The 5229-nt window shown below is 42.6% G+C and overlaps 1 long non-coding RNA gene across 1 annotated transcript; it reads right to left on the minus strand.

The window, feature by feature from the left end:
* Window positions 1-216: 216 nt before the first annotated feature.
* LOC146891860 (uncharacterized) lies at window positions 217-4729 on the minus strand. Its single transcript, XR_015005298.2, has 3 exons — window positions 4503-4729; window positions 3465-3567; window positions 217-859 (listed from the first exon to the last, which is right to left on the minus strand). It is a non-coding gene; the product is annotated as an uncharacterized LOC146891860 (long non-coding RNA).
* Window positions 4730-5229: the final 500 nt, after the last annotated feature.

The following is a 5229-nucleotide window of genomic DNA, read 5'->3' on the forward strand; positions in this document are numbered from 1 at the left end:
AGGATGAACAGTGGGAAGCCACTCCTGTGGGCAGATGCATGGCTATCCTGTCCTCAGCTCACCTGTGTTATAATGTAGAGAAGAGGATACATATTTGTAGGAAGGAAACTGAGATGAATTGACCTTCAGAGAAGATTTATGAGGGAATAATAGAATGAGGGCTATACACAGCCATGATATGGCCTTAAGGGAAAGCACAAGCCTTAGGTTCTGAAGAAGACTTTATTTAGGGACAGACATCACAGGTGGAATGATGGGGTCATGAAGGGAAGTATACTTCACCTCCTATGACGTTATAAGTAGTATTGTGTAGTCATGGAGAGATGTATCCTTCAGCTCCTATGACATCATAGGTAGTATGATGTGGTCATGGAGAGAAGTATCCTTCAGCCCCTATGACATCATAGGTAATATGATGTATTCATGGAGAGAAGTATCCTTCAGCCCCTATGACATCATAGGTCGTATGATGTATTCATGAAGAGAAGTATCCTTCAGCTCCCATGGCATCATAGGTAGTATGATGTAGTCATGGAGAGAAGTATCCTTCAGCTCCCATGACGTCATAAGTAGTATGATGTATTCATGGAGAGAAGTATCCTTCAGCTCCTATGACGTCATAAGTAGTATGATGTATTCATGGAGAGAAGTATCCTTCAGCTCCTGTGAAGTCCCCGGTGGCATGATGGTTTGTGGAGGGAAGTATCCTTCAGATCTTATCTGTCTTCGAGTACCTGGAGAGTTCAAGAATCATACCTCAGGCAATGAGATCTGGGTCTCTCTTGAATTTCCATTGGTATGGATGTGAAAGATGGAGTCAGGCTTTTGTATCATACCCAACTGGGTGGAGGGAGAGCATCTTTAAGAAAATGAGAAAAATATATGAATAAATCAGAGCACAGTGCTTTGCAAATGTGCACATCCCAGCCTGCTCTGTTAGGCTTCCCTTCTACAGCCAAGCCAGGTTCTTGGACACTAAGTCTGTCTCTAATCCTTGTCTCTCTCATCCCTCAACATTCACAAACATCCCACCTGTTCATGTGTATCATAGGTCCTCACTGTCCCCCGGGTCTGGCCCTTCCTTCCCATGGTTTCACAGTGATACTTAGTCCTCTCTAGGACTTGCCAAGTAAATTCTGCTTTTTTTTCAAGTCTCCAAAGAAGAGCCTTTGTTCTCCACCTGGGTCCTCTTATATATCTCCATGTATCTTTTGCCAGTCTGTCTAGTAACTGTGGAGTTTCTTTTCATTCTTTGTCATCGTTTGCTACTTAGGACTAGGAACTCTGACTTTATGGACTTTGTATCTATAACATGTAGATTCAGACAGTGTAGAGTGTTGAATGAGCATGTCTGAGCAAGACACACCCACACAAAAGTTCACTGAAGGACATACTAAGTTGTATATTGATATATAAAAATTTCAAGACTCTCCTCTGGGGTAGAGATGAGAAGATGAATATTTGGAGGCAGTCTGCAGACAATTTAAAGAACGGTGTTGTATAAACTATAGAGAAAGTAAATGTCTATTTATGCTCAAATATTATAGGTGCATAATAAATATTGAAGCAAGTTAGGGTAGTCTTAACAAGGCCACTGCCGTCTTTCAGACTGACAACAGAGTGTTAAGAGAGACAGTACAGAAATGCTTTAAGGGAATGCTTTAGCTGTCAGTGGCCGAGAGAAAGACAGCTGGAAAACGGCTGCTTGATATATATACAGAACACACGCTTATTGTAAGGGCAGCATGCTGTCACCATAACTCATAATGGCTGTTGTGTTATTTTTTCCCATTGTTGGACCAAATAACTAGCAGGAAAAACTAAGAAGGAAGGATGTGGCTGTAGTTCACAGTTCAAGGGGCTGTGATCCACCATGACGAGGCATGGCGGCAGGAATGGGAGGTGGCTGGTCACATTGCATCAACAGTCAGGAAATAGAGAGCAGATAGAAAGTGGGGTCACACTAGGAAACATCAAACCATATCTCTAGTGACCTACCCACCCCCCCAAGTCTCCACCTCCATTTTAATCTTCCATGCTTCAGATACAGATTCACCAGCTGGGAGTCAAGGGCTGAAACAAAAGCCCCTCTGGAGACACTTGATGTTCAGTCTAGCACCGGTGGGAGGATGAGCTGCTCCTCAAGAGAGCAGAATGTCATGTGACAAAGTGACGGGGAACATGGAGGCTCCCTGAGAAAAAAGTTCAGGCTGCTCTTCCATGAACACACGCAATTCTAGAAACAAGGACGTGATTTCCCGGAACTGCTGTCTCGCCCTCTGTAAAAACAGAAGTGCAGTCTTCCATGCTATCATCACACCTGGTGCTGGTGAAATTGCTGCTGAGCAAAATCTAGACCAAGGCTTCACTGTGCACACATTTAACGAACTGGAGAGATGGTTCTGTCGGTAAGAGAAGTTGCCGATCTTCCAGACAGACCAGATTTTGCTTCTCAGCACCCATGTCAGGCAGGTGGCTCAAAAATGTTTATAACTCCATGTTTTGGCCTCTCCAGACACTAAACACACACCCACACACACCCACACACACACTAAAATAAATACAACATAAAATGTGCTTGTACAATTGAGGGCTGTTTGTTCCTTCTTGCATTCCATAGATTTACTTCCTAGCAATATAATATTGCTGTTACAATGTTGACCAATATTATTTTCCTCTGATGGAAACATACTTTAAAGCATGAGTGAGTGAGTGTGTGTGTGTGTGTGTGTGTGTGTGTGTGTGTGTACCTGAGCTTGTACATGCACAGTGAGACATTACATTGCACAACACACTTCCTTAATCTATTGCTATGTTGATGTACACATAGGTTGGTCTGAGAATTGAGTCTCTTTTGTGCCATTACACAATGATATGACTTATATTTTGCATGCTTGCCCTGCATTCTGAAGTGAGAGGTCTGAGGATGTGGATCTTGTCTCCTTTGCTCCTTTGGTTTTTATCAAGTCAGTATGCAAATATTTGTCAGGTTAGTTCCCTTCCTCCAAGTTTTCAGATCCTTCTACTGCACTGTCTAGTAGCTGCTATTAAAGAACCCCCTATCTGAAGGCAGTGGCTAGAGGCTGGGGGATGAAGCATATAAATGTAAGCGATTTAGGGGTCTCCAAAGTCCCAGAGCTCAACTCCCAGTGAGCACTCGGGCTGTGCAAGTTTTTGGTTCTAAGACAGACTGAGTGTATATGGATAGAGCCTTCTCCAAACTGTCTATTCCCACTGTAGCTGTGGATACAGTCCCTGTGGCCTGTAATATGTACTTTTGTGGAGTGGGGACACCCACTCAGTGCGCACTCAGAGGTGAAATCATGTGGCAGACACCTGCAAGGCACTGGCTCAGTGCAGAGCAGAGCAGCAGACTCGCCCACTGGGAGTCACGCCCCTTTTCTCCCTAATGGCTGGTAGAGACATACTAAAATTGTGACATTGCTGGGTGTGGGGGTACCTACCTTTAATCCCAGATCTTGGGAGGCAGAAGAAATAGATCTCTGAGTTTAAGGCCACCCTGGTCTATAAGTGAGTTTCAGGACAGCCAGGGCTCCACAGAAAACCCTGCCTTGACAACCAAACAAACAAAAAGCCAAAAAAAAAAAAAAAAGAGGTGAGGTCGAACAAGCATGGAGTTACATGAAAAACAATGTATTTGCTTTAGCATATGTTTAGAGAGCAATCCACCATTGAAATACGAATCTTAAAGAAGAAGGGATAGAAAAACATTGTCAATGTTTGGAGAGAAAGAGGAGTACCAGGAAGGGAGGTCTGTGTGGAAGAGGACTAGGAAGACAATTAGGAGGAACGAGAGAAGGAGAACTAACACGAAGATTTTGAAAAGTCATACAGAAGACTGCTACTTTGAAAAGTCATATAGAAGACTGCTACTTTGAAAAGTCATATAGAAGACTGCTACTTTGAAAAGTCATACAGAAGACTGCTACTTTGAAAAGTCATACAGAAGACTGCTACTTTGAAAAGTCATATAGAAGACTGCTACTTTGAAAAGTCATATAGAAGACTGCTACTTTGAAAAGTCATATAGAAGACTGCTACTTTGAAAAGTCATATAGAAGACTGCTACTTTGAAAAGTCATATAGAAGACTGCTACTTTGAAAAGTCATATAGAAGACTGCTACTTTGAAAAGTCATATAGAAGACTGCTACTTTGAAAAGTCATATTGAAGACTGCTACTTTGAAAAGTCATATAGAAGAAGACTGCTACTTTGAAAAGTCATATAGAAGACTGCTACTTTGAAAAGTCATATAGAAGACTGCTACTTTGAAAGTTTTACACACACACATATGCATGTGCACACACACACATGCACAAGATTTTAATTGGAGTCACACTATGCAGGCTCAATCTCCCTCCTTAAAGTAGTAGGTTTGACAAATAAAAAGACTCGAGGCAGGTGTGGGATACCTTCCCTCAAGTTGTTGAGCAGGGATATCTCCAAGACCCCCATAACAATATACAATTTTGCCACTGACCTTGGCTGCACACCAGAACTTGGCAGTAAGCACCTTCTGTTGAAGATACCACAGACTTTGGTTACAGAAGATGAAGAAATCAACTTCACAAGGATCAGGTAGCTTCCTCCCTTCTGGGCAGCATTCATAGTAGGCTGTGCAGGTTGCTGGGGGAGAAAATTCGCCAAGAGCTTGTCAAGCTCTGAACATTGTGAGCTACAGCAAAAGTTCATGCGGAAGACGTGGCAGGAGATACCTGTGGGTGAAATAGTGGAACTAATGTTTTGGAGGTAACCAACTGCTTTCTGGTCGGATTTAAGGCCTGCACCACAGATGAAGCACATGCTTGGTACTATAAATCTTGATGAGAACCTGTGATTGGGGAGCTCATAGGCCCCAGAACTGAATCTGCTACTACGATCTTCCTTAAAGGACATAGTATCAAACTGCCTTGAATTCTAATGTCTCTCTACCCCTAGATGAATGCAGTTTTTGGACCTCATCAAAGAAATTACTTTATGCAATTGATCACAGTTAGCATGGGAACTCCAAACCAGGTCAAAGTGCAGGGGATAATATTCCGTAGAGTTCTCAGCCACTTTATCACACCCCATGTTCTCAACACTCAGGGATCATCCAAGAAGTGGCAGGAAAAATCGTAGGAATAAGAGGTTAAAGAGAACCAGAGCAATAGTACTTTATGGACTGTTTTAATGTCATGATAATTGTGTGTATATGAAAGTCTGAA

Source organism: Myodes glareolus, chromosome 13 (genome assembly GCF_982192425.1).
Source record: "Myodes glareolus chromosome 13, mMyoGla1.1, whole genome shotgun sequence".
Taxonomy (NCBI): Eukaryota; Metazoa; Chordata; class Mammalia; order Rodentia; family Cricetidae; genus Myodes; species Myodes glareolus.